Here is an 18,485-nt window from a genome sequence, read left to right as displayed (position 1 = left end):
AGCCATTTTCCTTGTAACTGGCCCACTTTTCTGGATCCAGTGGGTGTGATGCAGAAGATACTGGCTGCTCTGATGCGTGAAACGTCACAGAGCTTGTGGCGGTAAAAACACAGAAAACGACACAGAGCCTGTAGCGGGAAAAACACAGACCCGAAGCGATGGAAGCAGACATCTTGACCTTCGGCTGCTTGGCTCTAAGTTTTCCGGGCACCTGCTTGTCGTCAGCGATCGCTAGACGTGGACGGGGAAATGCCTCCGGAACATTCCCTCCCACAAAGACAACCACAGGGGCCAGCATCTCACCAATCTAGGTAGTGGTGAAACGACCGTGATTTTGAGGAAAAGCATTGCAAATGACCGAACCCCAGCTGCTTTGTCGTGCCCGAAGGAAAGAGGGTCGCACCTGTAACATCTTGTTTGTGGCTCTTCAGTGTGTTGTGTGTGGACACACATGTTCAGCTAGTCCCATCAACAAAATAAAACACGAGCACGCAGGTCCGGGTCTCTAGTGGTCAGGCACCCCAACGTCTCCCCAAGGATTGGCACCCTGCCAGCCCCCACCGTCCTGTCACCCCAAGTGAGCACCCAGCTCAGGCCCCCACAAGGACCAGGACGGGCCTGCTCCATGTCTCTGCCCCGGCCAGCTGCTCGGGGCTCAAGGGGCCCGGGGAGAAGGAAGGGAGCTCAAGCCAGTCCTGCTGGGTCCTCCTTCCTCTTATCACAGTTTGGACTCGCGTGGACTCGAGTCGTTTTGTTATTCACTCAACAGGCACCTACTGTGTCCATGTTGGTCTACAAACCACGGAAAGCCGGTGCCTCGGTGAGTGCTGTGGGAGGGAAGGCATCACCTTCAGGGTCTGCCTGGCCCGGGGAGGTGGGGGGCAGCGATGGGCTGTGACCAGAAGCTGGGACCTGGGTTATGACTGTCACATATCTTCCGTGGCCCCTGCTGAGGCCACTGAGGGAACCAGCTGACAGCCTTCTGTGCAGATGACGGAGAACCGCACGAACCACACAGTGGGTGGATGCTCCCTTGACACGCCCCGAACCCTCCTTGCCAGGGCCTGACTCTGGGACCCCCACCCAGTCCCTCCAGTTTCCTCGCATGGGGAGGAAGCGAATTTAAGTGGCCCAATCCAGAAAACGTCAACTGCAAACTGCTTTTTTTGGAGACAATCATTATGGAATATCGGATGCATATTTTTGTGCCAAAGTTGTCCTAATAAGGACGTTTCAGCATGATACAATATTTAAGTTTTGTGAAATAGTCCTCTAAGAGCTAAAATATGGTGTGGTGGGGGGAGGAGTAGTTCTGGCTCACGTGTGTGGTTTCAGTGCTTCCGAACTTTCCTCAAGGTCAGATATCGTCTGCGAAACAGGCACGGGATGTTATCTCCGACCCTGCACCTGCGGCTGTTTATGTGTTTACAGTCACCTCAACTATGGGGCGTGAAGGCTGCAAGGTCAATTCAATTTCTAAACTTATGGCGAGAAATACACACCGGACTCCAGGAGGGAAGCTTGGTGGTAAGACGGAGGAGGGAGCAAAGACATGGTTTTTCTGAGAACGAAGTCTTCTAAAGTGATAACTTGATTCTATGAAAGCTGAGATAACTTTCCAGCCTCTCGGCCTGTGTGGCTTCCATAGACACTCCTGTGTCTGCCCGGTTCGGGGCATTTCAAGTTGATCTGTTCTGTTAATGTTTTTTTTTTTTCAACGTTTATTTATTTTTGGGACAGAGAGAGACAGAGCATGAACGGGGGAGGGGCAGAGAGAGAGGGAGACACAGAATCAGAAACAGGCTCCAGGCTCTGAGCCATCAGCCCAGAGCCCGACGCGGGGCTCGAACTTACGGACCACGAGATCGTGACCTGGCTGAAGTCGGACGCTTAACCGACTGCGCCACCCAGGCGCCCCATGTTCTGTTAATGTTTTTATGCAACATCACTTCTATTAAACTGATGTAATTTCCCCTTTCACGGTTTAGGAGACTTTCCTCTCTCATGTTTGGGGACAAGATGCTATTCACCTGTGACAGGAGAGGATATTTCCATGTTGTCTGTAAAATAATGTGTTTTAAACAACGGCAAAAACAAACTGCCTGTGGGGTCCTGTCTCTCAAGGGTGTGGGACGTATGAACTAGAACAGGTACAGTAACCCTCCTCAGACACAGTTGCTTTTGGGAATAACTGGGTAAATTAACATGTAATTGAGACACTGCTCATGTTCTTTCCCCCAGAGTGAGTGTGTAGCTGGAGTTGTTTGAAAAACTGACATTCTAATACTTTTGTTTTATCTGTGTGTGTGTGTCTGTACATTTTTATTACACATGTAGCATTCATAGAAAAGAAAGATAGTGAAGGTCAGCAGAATGAAAACAAATGCCACTAATAACTCCACCACCCAGAGCTAACCATAAGGCTTCGATAAGCCCCACCCTTGTTGGCATGTGCTTCGGCCGCTTTTTTTCCCCCTTGCTTATCACCATCGCTTCAGCTTTGGACAACATTTTTATTACAGGACTTTCTTACCTGAATTGAAAAGAAGCAGAGATGAAGCTTTCCTCTTATATTCAAGGAAGCCGAGGCCTAGATTTGTGAAACCATGAGCCCGAAGTCCCCAGCAGTCAGGGGCAGCACCTAAGCTTGGGTCTGCCATCTGGGATGCTGCTGTTTTGTCTTGGCTCACTGCTGCATTCTTCTCCCCGCACCTTGACCTTCACATCCACAGAACTTCTGGTCCCAGATACCATCCGTTTCAGAAATCACTAACGGAGCCTAGACTAGCACTGCCCTTTGTCTAAACTTCATTTTACTAACCTGAGCCTTTCTATCTCAATAAGACTATTTCCCAGTGTTTTGATGTCCCAGCCCATATCGCCATCACTCTCTATGCTTTGTTCACGCGGAGTCTTCTGTAATGAATCTATCCAGGCTTTACGGTCAGTGCAAATGCTCCTGTCTCCTTTGTGAGTCTGAGATGTGCCTACGGCCAGCCTCTCTGATCCTCCTTTCCTACGACTCCACCCTCTTCGTCAGACACTATTTTAAAAACTACGTCCTGTGACATTAATCACATTCTGCTTTGTGCTACAGCCTGGTGGGGGGGTGGTGTCAGGATCTTCCTCTCATGAGATCAATATTTTTGAAAATGGGACCCATGTCTCATTCACTTGGCATGTGCTTTGGGCACACAGTCAATATTTGCTGGATGATTGCTCATAACCTGGAAATTTCTAGAAGTAATTTGTGTTACAAATAAACATTTTACGTCAATGACAGCATCCAAAAAAAAATGCGTTAGAGTCTTCTGGAAGTTGGGAGAATTGCTCTTAAAGGTAACATAAGGGCTTTGGAATGGTTCATTGTATGTTTCCTCACCACCTTCTTCCTTTCTGGGTTACCCAAGCAGCATGTCTACGATCCATACCCAGTAGGCGTGGTGGCCACTGCAATGTAATGGCAGCCTTAGGAGCCTGGAGACACAGCAACGGTTGAGAAAGCTCTTCTCCCCGGGCCCCTCCTCTTCCTTCTGAGTCCAGACCCTGTGTCATCTCCCCAAGTCCTTCTTTGTCATTGTGTGAGAACTCCTGTGCTCGGGATACAACAGTGCCATCACTGGTGTGACGGGGGTGTCTTCTAGAACCTGCCGTCCCAGCTGCGAGCAGCTGCCGGTCGGGGACCCGTCTCACGCACATCACTTTACACAGCCCCCGTTCCTGGCCCTTGTGAGTGCCTCCGAATCGAAGCTTTGAGAAAGAAGCCCTGGGATACACAAAGTACTTGTGAATGGCACTAGACGGGAGCCAGGCACATGTGGGTGGGGTCCCCCACGACGGGCAGTCTGAAGAGCCAGTGCTTGGTGTTAGTTGGTTCAATTTGAAGAGCTTAGATACGTGAATTTTGATGGCTCCTGTGGTTCGTCAGGAATGTTTGGAAGCAGGTCTTTGATCTTTCCAAGCTGCTCACTGCACCCTTAGTATTTGTGGGTGACGGAGGGAGAGGTTCTGAAAGGGTTCTTGGCCGGAAGAACTCGGCATCGCATTTCCAGATTCTTGACCTCCATCGGGATTTTATTCCAGCTGATTTTAGGTGAGACCTGAGTGGGGAGCTCTCTGAACCTTCTTGAATTCTGATACTTTCCTGGGATCCAGGCTTAATGTGCTCGCAGAAAGGATAATTCCCAGATCCCACCGCTTGTGGGAAAAGGCCCGCAGGTTCCAGAAGGTGGTTTCCTGAGTTATAACCGGCACATGCTGGCTGACACCGGCCTCGGGCCACATGGCGCCAGGTGACGGTGGTCCAGCATTTCTTTTGAGTTTTTTTGCGAGGTGAGAAGGACCCCAGCTTTCATAAGCCCTATTTTGTGAGACACTCACCCCATCAGAGGTTCTCCTGTTTAATCTTCCTCTTGCGAGCCCAGCTCCCCATCTTACCCCTTCTTTTTTCTCGCTCACACTATTAGACCACGGGTAGGAAGATTACAAACACTTTCTGGGTCACAAGGACTGTGTGCCATCAGAGGACTTTTCAAACAGTTCCCTGTGTCAGACAAACTGGCCTCCACGTTTAATGGGGTAACTTTACACGGAATCCCAAACCTCTGGGACAAAAATGTTACTGCTTGGAGACATGTCCACAGTTTGTCAAGATAGCTTAAATATTTTCTGCAGTGTTTTCTCATCGAATTGTCAACGCCGTGAGCTCAGGAAAGTGATTTCTAGAAATATAGATCATCTGGGATGCTCTGCAACATAATGGGGTTTTGCTAATAACCACAAGAGCACTTCGTGTCTTCAGGAGATGATTTTGGCTACCATCCACAAAGCCTTTAGGAAAGCCTGGAGGAGCTTTTGCTGAACTGGGAGGCAGTAAAATGGAACAGGCACTGGACTTGATTTTGAAAGACTTCTTAACGATGTAATAAACAACAAGGATTGGTCCTCACGTAGCTGCTTCTTGGTTGTACTTCTGGGCAAACCACCCAATCTCACCCACCTTTGATTCACTGCTACGTAAACTGGGAATCACAGTACGTATTTCTGAAGGTGGTTCTGAGGGTTGACTGGGTCAGTATGTGACATACACTTTGTGAATTATAAAGTGTGAACAGGCAGAAAGGATGGTGATCATGGTGGGTATCAGCTTTTCACCAGAAAAAGAGGGACTCTCTTGCGGGCGCCTGGGTGGCTCAGTTGGTTGAATGTCTGGCTTCGGCTCAGGTCATGATCTCAAGTTCGTGGCTTTGAGCCCCGCGTCGGGCTCTGTGCTGACAGCTCGGAGCCTGGAACCTGCTTGGGATTCTGTGTCTCCCTCTCTCTCTCTGCCCCTCCCCTGCTCCCACCGTATCCCTCTCTTTCTCAAAAACAAACAAACATCACAAAAAATTAGAGAAAGAGGGAATCTCTTTAATTCCCTTCCAGATTCCGTGGCTGTACTGCAGTTCTGGGGACACTGCCATTACCTGATCAGCCATGACACAGTACATCTCCACCAATACCAGCCACTGACCGCAGCTTGGATGCAGAATTCAAGGGGCGGTCACGGCGGCACCTTTACTGGGGACACACCATTGCTGCAAGCGAGTGTAGTGACACCGTCACAAATGCCACCAGAGACACGACTAAGAGGAAGCACCGTCAAACACGCGGTTCGTGGTTTCCAAGTTGGGTCCTTTCACGGGGGTCGGTGGTGTTCCGAAAGCACTCGGCTTCTGCGTCGTGTGGATAGAACCGACACGTGCTCAGGCTGCCATGAAATCAGGGATGGTCCCAGAACCCAGCCCCTTCCTCTCTACTGGCTGCCTTCCGTTGACTCCTGCGTAGGGAGCGAGAAGTTTGATGGCCAGTCTTGAAAAGAGGAATCACTGGAAAAGGCCAGCGCAGAGAAGGTGAGACATCCGGCGGCTACTTAGAAAGATGTTTTCCGGCGCGGGGAGAGGAAGGTCACAGCCTGCGGTGCTGCTGGCTCAGCGCCCTCGGCCCGAGCCATGACCGGAGAGGTTTCAGGGCTTTGGTTTAGTGTCAACATCAAGGGCAGTTTCCAGGATCACCAGGGAGACGGTCCCACTTCCTACAACTACTGTTTCACCACATTCAACAGGCCAACGTCCACCCTTCGATGCCGGCAGGAAGTGTTGCCGCCTGCCTCCTGACGCCGGGATGATGGAGCGTGCGGACTCGTCCGGGGCCGTGTGGACCCGGGCCGCAGAGCTGGGGTCCCCGCCGTTGGCTCGTCCGGTGCCTCCTGGGTCCCAGCTGCCGCAGGCGCCCTGCCAAATCCACGTGGAGGGGCCGGCTGGAGCCCGGGGGACCACGAGTTTAGCTCGGCGAAGCGTCCGAGACACCGCGTGTTCCCTCGAGCTCTTACAGCCAGCGATGAAGGGCGGGAGGCTGGGCGGTGCGGGCGGCTGCATTAGTATCAAAGCGAGCAGTGGAGACGAACCCCCAGCGCCAAATGCTAACACTCAGACGGATCGGGACCACGGACCAGTCAGCGAGACACTCAGCATGATGCCCCCTCAGTCACCGTCTACGGGCGCCGTTAACGTCGCGGCGTCCTCACGGGTGTCTGGAGACCTCCACCGCTTTGCGGTACGATATGAACCGAGTAGAAAGCGTCCCGGCGAAACTTCGTTTTACCCCAGGAGCAAACGTCCTCCCGCTGCAGCTGAGGCGTATGAAGAAAGGCTGGGGTTTGGGAAGGCCCAGTTCCTGCGCGCGAAGCTTTGTTTCCACTCCCTTCTTTATCCTGGCGCCTCTCGCCATGTTACCTGACCGACGTGACCATCAAGCCTTCCGCGAGAGCGCACACCCGCTGCCCGTCCCCCTGATGGGCCTGCGGCTGGTGTCGTGAGGTCGGCCGGGAGAGGACAGCCTTTAAGAGCAAGGAGAAAGCTGTTTCTGCTGCCTTTTGGGGAAATGGGGACCGTTTCTCTCTTTGAAAATAAACACCGTAACCTGTCCTCATTAACGCAGTGGAGGGAATGTTTCTGTTGAATGCTTGAATTCCAAGCACAAAGTACGAAAAATGAAGGCAGAGGCTCGATGGGGTCAGGGGAGCCGCTCGGCTCGCGCGGCCACGGCCACGGCCACGGCTTCATCAGGAGGGGCTGTGCACCTGTCTCTGCAGAGCGCCGCGCCCGACACGCTTGCACGTAATTTACCATGCAGCGGGCATGTTAAGATATTCGAAGCTCAAAATCAGAAATCCGGAATAGTTACAGCTCCCAGGACAGATCTGGCTAAACGATCCGAGGACAGTTTTGTCATTTCTCAGCGTAGACAAGAGGTGCTGGGAGCCGGACTCCCGAGCCCCACGGCTGCAATCCCACTGCCAGCAGACGCACACAACAGGAGCACACGGTGCGGCCCCGCACCGGGGCAGCCCCCCCCACCCCGGCCCACGCGACCGCTCTGGGACGGCTGGTCTCACGGCAGGCTAACGCTCGTGCCGTGCCCCTCTAAACGCACAGCGGAGACACGCACGTTGTCCTTAAAAACGGCCCCGCCTGCAGACCCAGAAAGGGCTCGAAGCCTGTGCTGTCAGTGTGCAGCTTCCCGGGGAAAAGCAAACACAGTCTGGGGCGCGTGCACGAAAAGCCTGAACAAGCCTGCGCGAGGAATGAACGAAGGACCACGCGGTTCCCCTCCTCTTTATACAGTGAAAAAATCGCCTCCACGGAAATCCGTTTGAGGAGGGAACATTCCATGCGTCGCTCGCCCTGGGCAGCCCGGCCTACAGGGGCTTTGCGTGGGCAGCAGAAGCGGTCTCCCCACAAGTGTGAGCCAGCGTTATTGCCCCCAAAGTCTTCCCCCGAAAGCTCTGAGGACCAGCCCAGGGGCCCCTGGAAACTTCTCAGGGCTGTCTGCACGTGACCCAGAAATGCCCTGCCCCCCGCGACCCGGCAGCCTGCAGTGGTAGAAATGTGCTTGTTAACGTGGTGGAGAAACCCTCAAATACTGCCAAATGGAGCCTTCATCAGAGGAAGCCCCAGCTTACACTCAGTTCAGGCACAGAGGGGAGTCAACACGGTGACAGAATGCAGCCTGGAAGGGACAGAAAAGCAAGCGTGCTGGTTTTGAGGCTGTGACACGGAATTCCCTGTGTCATTTAAAACCCTTTTCGTAATCGAAAAATAAAACACAAAAATGCAAGAACTAGAGAGACAAACAAAAGCTCTAAAGAAAACATCATGTTTTTCCAAGAACTTCCGGGAAGCCCCCTCCACCCCGACCGACGTGCTTCTGGAGGGGCAGAGGGACAGCAAGGCGCAGGGACCGGCGAGGGGACACAAACACAAGTCTTGATGACGTAGCACTTAACCAATGGGGAGCTTCGCTATAATTTTACCATGGTTTTGGTCTTGGTATTCTGCATCTAGCACAAAGTCCAGAATCGCAAGAAACCATACGGACGAAAGAGAGGTCTTGAACAGGGACGGAAGCCTGCAGGGCGTTTCCCGGAATCGGGAAATAACTAACACGGCCGCAGGGTCATCTTTAGCGGGTGCTGGACAGAGACGGGGGCACGCTGAGACACCTGTGCGGGCGCTGGAGACACAGGCTCGTCAAAATAAGTCTGTGGCTTCCGCTAACCTTTACCTGACAGATTTGCAGAAGAAGAAAGTCGCAATTTTATGAAGACTGACGACGAAAACCTGGATGGAAAGTGTTGATGATGAACACATTCTGTCCCGGAAAGGTTCTAATTCATCAACTGGGAGAAGTAAGCAGTCCTGTCCTCCTCACCTCTGACTAAACAGGAGGAGGGGAGGCGGTTCGTTTTCTGCGGGGCGTCGTCTAGCCCGACCTGGCGCTCGGGTGTGCGCGTGGGGCCCCAGACGCGGTCTTTGCGGGGGGACAAAGACGGGAGGCGCGTGCGGCGGCTCTGCGTTTCAGGCGGTCATTCTGCAGGCAGCCCGGCGAGCTTAAGCAAACGGTTTTGTGAATCTTATCGCCTTATTTAACATCTTCAAAATCAAGGTTATGTGAGCACAGGTTAAGGTAGAAAGATGAAACCTTACAAGCGATGGAAAATGATTGAGAGACTTACAGCATCTTTTCTATACGTGTACAGCCGTTGGTGTTTAAATTTAGGGCAGAGAAGTCATGGGTGAAAGCTGGATTTCTCCTCTCATCGTGGGGGAGGGAGGCCACACCTGCACGCCTACTTCAGAGCCCTGCCCCTGTGTTGGCCGTGCAGCCATGTATTCACTCATCACTGACGTTGTTACCGGCATATCAGACCAGCCGGGGCATTTGTGTGCTCTGACCCAGCAAAGAGTCTGTCCTCACGGGGCTGGTTTCTTCTGCTGGAGAAAGGGCCACATCCAAATAAACAAACATCACTAGAAAGGAAACTTCAGGGGCGCCTGGGTGGCGCAGTCGGTTAAGCGTCCGACTTCAGCCAGGTCACGATCTCGCGGTCCGTGAGTTCGAGCCCCGCGTCGGGCTCTGGGCTGATGGCTCAGAGCCTGGAGCCTGTTTCCGATTCTGTGTCTCCCTCTCTCTCTGCCCCTCCCTCGGGGCAGTTGTAAAGCACCTAGAATGTGCCTGCAGCATGTAAACATTCAAATACTTTAGGGAAAAAAAAAGAACACAGACATGAATAGCACTGAGAGGCGGGAGGCAGGGGTCCAGACCCCCCGGAAGGGAGGCCCCTCTGAAAAACTGGTTCCCAAGTGCATCCCGCAGGCTGGGAAGGGCTCATCATACAAAAATCGAGGGGTAATACAGGGAGACAGAACAGCCAGGGTGAGGGCCCAGGGTGGGAGGGGGTCCGGCGTGGTCCAGGGACAGAGAGAAGCCGAGGGCGGCCAGAGCAAAGGGAGTGAGGTGGGGTGGTGCCCGGGGCTGCATCCCGAGGGCGCCAGGTGGCCGTGGGCGAGCCTGAGGTCTGCGGTAAGAGCCGTGGGTAGCCACCGGCGCGTTTTAGGCAAAGGAGGCGCGTGACGGTACAGATGGATTTAAAACGTCGCTCTCACTACAGGCGGGGACCGAGTGCACAAGATGGGCCGTCTGCACTGGGGCTGACGTTCGGGGACAACAGCGGCGGCAGAGGGCACAGAGAAACGGGCAGACGCGTCCTGTATTCTGGAGGCGGAGCTGCCGAGATTCACTAACAGAGCAAACGAGAGGATTTAATCTGCTCATCTGATCATCCAACCTGTTCGTCCTCGTACTCCTACATTTCTGCAACCCTTCACTTTGTAAAATATTCTGGAATTCGTTCAGCCCTTTGTCATACGACCACAGCGGAGAAAGGTCCCGCTGTGTTGGGTCTGAGAAACGAGGTCATAGCCTTACTTTACCCAAAGTCAAAAGTCTAGGTAAAATCCGAAAAAGTCCATCAACATTCCTGATATTTCCAACAACCTTCGCGCTCTGGCTGCGTGGACAAAATGTTCAGATATTTGATAGCACTGCTTGGTTTTCGTCTTTGCAGCACAAGATCGCACTGAAGTCTGCCCAAAGCACCACGGAAAATTAACGGCCAATAGCTTCACCCAAAATTTAAAATGTAAAATCAACCGAACAACTAAACTAACCTGGAACCCTTCGATATATGTATATGCAAATGAGGCCATTCTAAAACGCAGACAAAGGTATTCGAGTGTGCGCGCACCCACGAACACGAGCGCAGCTATGTTAGGAGCCCGTGATCACCAGCCGTCACCCTAGTGAGCAAATTATGCCCTGGTAGGTTGGAAATACCGTGCTGCCTCCTTCCGACCACCCGGGCTCCAGCTATTAAATTACTGCTACAATCATGAGCTGGTTCCCAGATGCCACAAAAAATTCCATGAGACATTCACAATCTGGAGCGGAGCAATAGGACCGGTGCATTAAAATACATTTTTTTATATTTTAAAGAATGAAAGCAAGAAGACCTCAGGTTTGAGCAAACAAGAATTTTTAAGAGAACACATCTGTACCGCACGGGGCGGAGGGGGGCAGCTCGGAACTTCCAAAGAAACACAACAGAGCCCGAGTCCCGCCTGTCCACGAGCCAGCGCAGGGCTCTAGAACGACCTTCAGCCCAGAACATATGTGGGATTTGCCGCAGGCCCTAGGAGGGACCGTCCCTCCCACACCAACCTTCCAGAGCGTCTAGAAGCCTGAACGTTGGCTTTCTCCTGTTCATAGCGACATGAGTTCTAACCAGATGGCGCTATAAACTTAGTGTTTTAGTCCCGCCATCAAGTCAGCGGGAAAAATCAGGACAACGAAATAAATGTAAGATACATTTTAGGAACTCCCAATAGGCCAATTATTTTTACCCCTTACAGTCTCTCCGCTGTCTGGCGTGGAGCCTGGCACAGCCTTGGTGGTCAATAAATATTTGTCGTATGAATCCCATCTTGAGAATGTGCGACAGCTCCACGGTCTCTAGCTCAGAGCCCCGCGCGGGGGGGGGGGACCCGCGAATTTACAGTGTTGCAGCCACGGAGCGTCTCCAATGAGATCTTTTGGGACAAACGGGCACCAGCGCTTCATTTAACAGTTTTCTCTAACAATATTTACTGTTCGTGATCTTAAATCAAAGGGGCACCCAGAAGGGGGGGAAGGCACAGCTCTACACTGCTAAACAAATTTCCATTTCTTTTAGAATATGCTCCTAGACTTTAATTTTTCCAGCATTGGCTCTTTTCTCTGGCTGGCTTTCGGACTCCCTCACCTCTGCCGGGATATTTGGGAATATTGCGTAATCCATTCCTGGAATGCATGAGCACCTCTGGATCCTATAAAATATTCATTCGCTTTCAAAAATATTTGCACCCTGCTGTCAACGGGGACAAATTCATACGGAGTAGCAGAAAATGGCGATTTTAATGGCAAATGCTTTCCTCAGACCTTTCCTTCCACTAAAACATTTTCTTCAAAATTATTTTCATACGGAAGATTAACAATTTCAACATTAGCTGCTAATCCCCTTTCATTTAAAACTCTGCTGATAAAATCCTTTGCTTGTCATTCAAAGAGTAAGTAATAATTATAGATTTGAGGGTTCCATCTCTGGCTTCATTAATGGTGAATTGCATGGAAGTCTGAGGCGTAAGTCCGCTTTGATACATCTCAAAATGCAATTTCCACAGCTTCCCTGGGCTATGTACAATTAATTATACAGTTAATAAGGGAACTATGTTAATGAAAGGCACATTATTCATCCAGACCACCTGCCTTTACCAAATATCTTTTGTGTGTTTCCCTTCTTTCTGTAATTTTGGTCTACAGACGGTAACAGCAACAACCCCCTCCCCCAGCCCCACAACTGACGATGCGGCGATTTAAAACATCGGTCCGCTGGTCTGCAGCTTCTTCAATTAACACAAGTCTAAAGAAAAACACAATTCCATTTTAACCTATTTCTACTAATTTCCGCCTTCTAAACGTTTAAATAAAATGTCTGCCCGTGGCATTTGAAACTCTTGAAAGAGCTGTCTTCTAAGCAAGCACTTACTCCTAAGGTGTCTGACTTTCATCAACGGGACATCGCCTTTCCGAAAGATGGAAAGTCAGGAGGACGCGCACGGGAACGAGAGCCCCCGACGGGCCCCCTCGCTCTCGCCTCACCGGCCTGAAGCCTCCGTGTTTGGCCATAAGTAAATCATTCCATCTGTAAAATCAAAGTTTGACTACAGTTTAGCGCAGGAAACCGGCGTTACCTTCTACAAAGCAAGTTGACGTCCCTGAGCCTTTGATGTGGAATAGAAATCCGAATAGCGTAACTGGAAAAGGAAGCTGTCTGATAAAGCTACATCTCTATTTATTTCTCATAAATTACCCGAACAAGAGGAAAGAATGTGTTTGCAAATAGTTTTACCAGTTTCTATCCATATAAATCAATACACGGTCTTTATTAAATGAGAAGATAAGAATTTGGTTTCAGCCGCAACCGTGTCCCTTTGACGGACGAAAAATACTTTAAGCCGGAAGTTATTCAGGAATCCCATCAGTGCACGAGAGGGTAAACGAGTCATGGAAATGCCTAAGAAAACCAAACCCTGAAAAGGCCTCCTGTTCACAAGTTCCAGCAGGAACGCAGGCTGTCTCAAATCAGCAACATCCGCTGTCCCCTCTGGCACTGTGGGGAGCTGATGGGTGACACCCGGCGGACGTGGTGTCGTGGAGAAATCAGGGTGGCTCGTGGCTTGTGTCTCCACCGGCGTTCCGTGACTCAGGCTGGCTCCTCAAAGTGCTTCCAAAGCGGTTTCTGAAGAGCTGTTTTTCCCTGCCGCGTGCCAGCAGATGCACGTGTCTGGGTGGCCGTCCCCCCCCCCCCCCAATGGATGATCAATCCAAATGGCCAATTCCAAGTCCTGGTCACAGGAGCAGACTCTCTCCTCCAAGACCTAACACCGCTACCCTCCCCCACCTGACATGAGAGTGCCCGAGGGGGCCGTTTTCATTTTCGCTGGGAGTGGACAAGAGCGGCTGCAGAGGGGAGGCCCCAGGAGAGGAGAAGGAGGGACCCTGTCTCCCAGCAGCCCAGACAGCCCCGCCCCGGAGCAGTGGGCCTCCCCTAAGAAGCACTTTGTTCTCCTTAGGACTTGACGACTGTCTGATGGGGTGCTGAGGGAGAAGGAAGAATTCCAGCGAGTCAGTGGAGGGCACTCCGGAGAGCCTCACAGACGGAAGTTCTCTCCATATCCAGATGGGAGGTGCTGGGTTCTCAGCATTTACGAGAAAACACCTGCAGAAATTCTGAAGTGCTCACGGACACCAGAGCCGTTTGGTTTTTAATTTCCTAAAGCAACAGGCTACCTGCTGTGAGCAATAAACGGGGGGGGGGGGGGGGGGGGGCAGGAAACACAACACTTGTCTTCCCTTCGCTCGTGGGGGGATGAGGCCCGAGTCCCCGGCGCTCCCCCACCCTGTGGACATGGACGGAAGCGGGGGCTCGGGCCTCAGCCTCCGTGACCAGCACTTGGCTGGCAAGCATTCTTTTCTCGGTGCCTCTGAAAGGAGGAGCTCCAAGTAGAGGAGAGAAGTGAGCCGATCTCCCAGAAATTACCTTCCCCTTTTAGCGTGAAAAGCTAGACATAAGACTATTGACCATACCTTCATTTTTTTCCAGCTCAACTGCCGATCGTGTGGGGACTGCCTGCCTTATACGCCCCCAGGTTCTCGGGGTCTGACGGGGGGGGGGGAGTGTGCTGTCGGCTGTCACCCGCCTGCCCTCTGTCCCCGCGCAGCACAGCCACGGAGCCCGGAGCCACCCCTGCCACCAGCTGCCTTCATCGCCGCCGCCACACGCGTGCCACCTGGGACTCCTCCGCGGCCACCAGCCGTCAGCAAGCAGGGTCCACCGGGCTGTCCGCCCCACCCGCCGGCCGGGGCTCCCTGCAGCGCGCACCCACAGACGGGCGTGCAAGCGTTTCTGGAGCGAGGTCGCCCCTTTGCCAGCAGACAGGAAAGTGGGGGAACCGGCATGCGTGAGGTCACTGCCTGGCTTCTTTTGACACCAGGTCGCCACCTTTAGATGTCTTTCCTTATTACCAGGACATAAAGCTCGTTCTCAGGTGCGATTGCCGAGGTGACGTGAAGTCAAATGGCAGTGCACCATTCGCTCTGTGTGCCCTTCATTTAACCCGCATTAAGTCTTCTGGCCCCAGAGACATGAAGGGTGAGTTGACCCGAAGAGCCTCCCCTACGAGACATGCAGAAATGTTCGACAGACGGCAGAGTCAGCCTTTCACAAGGTTAAGGGAAACCCTCGGACATCCAGAATGAAGAGCAGGTCAAGTGGGAAGCTCATGACCTTGAGGGGGAGCAGGGCAGACTATTTCCTGGACCTAAAACCCAGGGTCTTGGGTTTTTCCGTCTGTTTGGGGTCTTGGGGAAACCCTGCCGGGCAGGAGGGAAGGAGGTGGATGTGGGAGCCCCCCTGCTCCCAGGAACCCCAGAAGACCCCATTCCCAGGGGAAGGGCCTGCTCGTGCCACAACGAAGCGTATCTGTTCCCACCTGGATTCAGAATGGGAAGGCGTTTGGACCACAGGCCTCATCTAGGACTGAGGCTGGAAGTTACAGTATGTGGGTGGTCTGAAAATCTCCAGGTAAGGAATTGATATAAAGATGGTCCTGGTTTAACGGTAGTCCAGAGTGTCTGGCCAAGTGACCTCAGAATCTCTCTCGAGTTAAACACCCCCAGCGCGGCTATACAAAATTATGAGAGATAGAAATTACAGAACCCACCAGACAAGAAACCCTCATAAGCAAGTCAGCAAACACATCAAAGAGCCCGATCAGATTCATAAGAACCTGGATGATAGAAGCATTAGATAGAAACAACCAAGGGGCAGCTGGGTGGCTCAGTCGGTTGAGCGTCCAGCTTCGGCTCGGGTCATGATCTTGCGGTCTGTGAGTTTGAGCCCCGCGTCGGGCTCTGTGCTGACAGCTCAGAGCCTGGAGCCTGCTTCAGATACTGTGTCCCCTCCTCTTTCTGCCCCTCCCCCACTCACGCTCTGTCTCTCTCTGTCTCAGAAATAAACATTAAACAAAATTTACAAAAAAAAAAGAAACAATCAAATAATGCATTTATAATGACTGAAGATATTGCAGTGAGGATCGACAGTGTAAGAACAGATTCAAAAAAGAATAAATAGAACAAGTACAAATGAAAAATATACTCCTTGTAATTATTAATGCAGTGGATGGGTCACATGTCGATTAGACTCTGTGGAAGAGAAACACTGCAAATCGGATAACAGACCTGAGGAAGTCGCCTGGGGGGCAGGACGGAGGGACAACGAGAGGAAATGTGGAAGAGACGGGAGGCCACAGGACACCCTATGTGTTCCCAACAGAGGAGAGAACACAGATGGTCACGTGTAAATTGTGAACGGCCGGTCATTTCTGAGAACTAATGTAAGATCGGGACTGTCCAATGTAGGCACACAGTAAAGCCAGAGCAAAATAAGAATAAAATAGGTCTGCACCCAGACAGGGCCCAGGGAGATCCCGGAACAACAAAGGTGTAGGGTTCAGGAAGAAAGCAGAGTGAACCCCAAAGGAACGGCCATCGGGCCAGTTGCGAACAGCCTTCTCAACAGCTGTGGTATCAAAGAAAACAGCATTTTTAAAGTAATGAGAAAAAATTAACTACAATTTGACCGTTGGCTAATCTATTATGCAAGTGTGAGAGCTAATTAAAATCATTTTCAGGCAAACACATCAGAGAACACTGGTCTTGACCCTGTCGGTCCCCGGCTCTCTGGCCCACATGTTCTCTCACCTTCCGGCGAGCGGACACGAGGAAGAGAAGAAGTGAATACATGGCCATCACTTTTCCTGTTCAAGAAACGGTAGCGGTTGCGTAAGGATCAAGCACAAACCCGCATGCGGCGTGTGGCCCGTGTGTGTGTGCTAGCCTCCTGTGTCACCCACTGTTGGCTCCAGTCCTGGGCACTGAGTTGGGGACTCTGACGAGGGGTCCCCTTGCCCACTCTGTCTCCCGCCCACCCCAGAGCGCTGCTCCTTCCTTGACCAAGACGGCGCCCGGAACCCCTCGGGGCCAGCGCCCCTCCTCAGTCTCCCCCGCCACCCCACACCTTCATGAAGGATGAAAAGACTTCTGGCGAAAGAGCACGATTTGGCATTTGGCCACGCCCAGTGTTTCCTAGATATTAACCCCTCTCCGCTTCAGATAGATGGTAAACTTCTCAGGGGCGAGACACGTACCATCTGGTTCACTTGGGCATTCGGACAATTTAATTCACGGCCTGGTGTATGTGAGAGCTGAGCTAGATGCTGAGGATACACGGGTGGGCAAAAGTCAGCGAATGCTCGCCCACGTGTGGCTTATTTGTGGAACCATGGGTTTCGCGCAATTTCAAAAACTGCTTCTTCTATGTTGTTAATTTTGCACACTGATTTGTACATAACAACCCCATTACTCCATCCCGGGCCTGCAGGGCTCCTGCCGCCTTTCCACTCCCCTGACCCTGTCTGCACACCTGGAGGGTCTACGGGCAACCGGAGGGGCCAGAAGGACACATGTCTTCTTGTGTCGTTTCCTGTCAGGTTGATCTGGGGGAAGACCGAGGAGGTCACTGCACACTCAGGAAATATTTCCCGTGAACATATATATGAATAAACATGTTCCACACCCTATTTTGGGTATCAGTTTTAATTTCTTCGCCTCACAGACTTACTAATTATCAAATTTAGCATTTGATTATTTAATTCAACAAATATAATTGGACACCTGACTTTACTCACGATGTTTTACCCAATTTACTCATGACAAGAAATCCTAACAAGCTGGGAAAACGTTCTAGCATCATCCTAGCATTTTAAACAGTAAAGCAGATTTTTAAAAATAACAAGGCAAATCACACCCCCCCCATCAAAAGTACAATAAATAACCCACTCCCCACAATAAAGACTGAACAACAGAAGTGACAGTCCCTGTCTTGTGTCAAAACCAAGCTACTGAGAGTGGCCAGTGTCCCAGCTGCCGAAGGAGCCTCTGGGCACCTCAGGAGCTGGCCGTGGGGCGGGGGGCAAGCACTGTTTCAGCCATGCGGACATGGAGCCCTGTCCCCCCCACTCCAGCAGTGAGGGAACCTCGGGAGGAGACACAGGTGATCTCTCCGACACAGAGCACTTGGCCCTGGGGGCCCGGCACCCTGAACACCTGGCTGAGTCATGCCCCACCCTGTGAGACCCTTCCACAGAGTGGGTGGTCATGACCTGTCCCTCCCACGCTGAGCACCTGTCCCCAGGGCCAGTTCTTGGGTAGAAACCGGTCAGGCCTGATGTAAGAACTGTCATGTGCTGTTTGTAAATGCATGAACACTCCCTGGCCACCTCCCTTCCCAGGGAGCCTCTTGGGGACCTGCCTCCTCTCACAGTGACGGGGACGGGCAGGAGGGTGAGGCTCGGACAGGGGAACAGAGCCGTGCCTGGAAGCCGGTGGAGACGTGAACGGTTTGCGAGTCTCTCCCTCAGGTCCCGGGCCAGTGCTGGGGCCGGTGGGGGTGGGGGTGCGACAGTATTACCACTCGCTCAGTCCCCACGGTGCACGGAGGACGCGACAGGAGAGACAGGGGCCTGTCATTGCTTCAAGCTGCAGGACGTGGGGTAGTTCAGGCACCAACCCTTGTCACGGGCTCACTGCGTCCCCCACATTCCTGTGCAGAAGCCCCAACCCCCTGACTCAGGACGCAGCCGTATTTGGAAATGAGGCCTTAATGCGGCGATTAAGGTAAAGCGAGGTCGGCGGGAGGGCCCCGATCTGGTGTGACTAGTGTCCTGATAAGAAGAGGGGGTGAGGACACACACACAGAGGGACGGCCGGTGAGGACACGGGAGAAGACGACGTCCACGCGTGGGGACGGAGGCCCCGGGGGGCAGCCACCCTGCCCACACCGTGATCTCCGACTCCCAGCCTCGGGGACTATGTGCCGGTACCAGTGTGTTGCTGACCCCAGGACAGGTCCCTTGAGGCCCAAAGACCCCACGGCAGCCAGGCCCTCG

At 52.4% G+C, this 18,485-nt stretch overlaps 1 protein-coding gene across 1 annotated transcript in view; it reads right to left on the bottom strand.

The window, feature by feature from the left end:
- Positions 1 to 18,485, bottom strand: part of PTPRN2 (protein tyrosine phosphatase receptor type N2) — an 806,499-nt gene that overhangs the window by 58,047 nt on the left and 729,967 nt on the right. The gene's annotated exons all lie outside the window — the stretch shown is intronic.

The sequence above is a fragment of the Puma concolor genome, chromosome A2 (genome assembly GCF_028749965.1).
Source record: "Puma concolor isolate L17-30 chromosome A2, mPumCon1.1.hap2, whole genome shotgun sequence".
NCBI lineage: Eukaryota > Metazoa > Chordata > Mammalia > Carnivora > Felidae > Puma > Puma concolor.
This window is presented reverse-complemented; position numbering and strand designations above follow the sequence as displayed.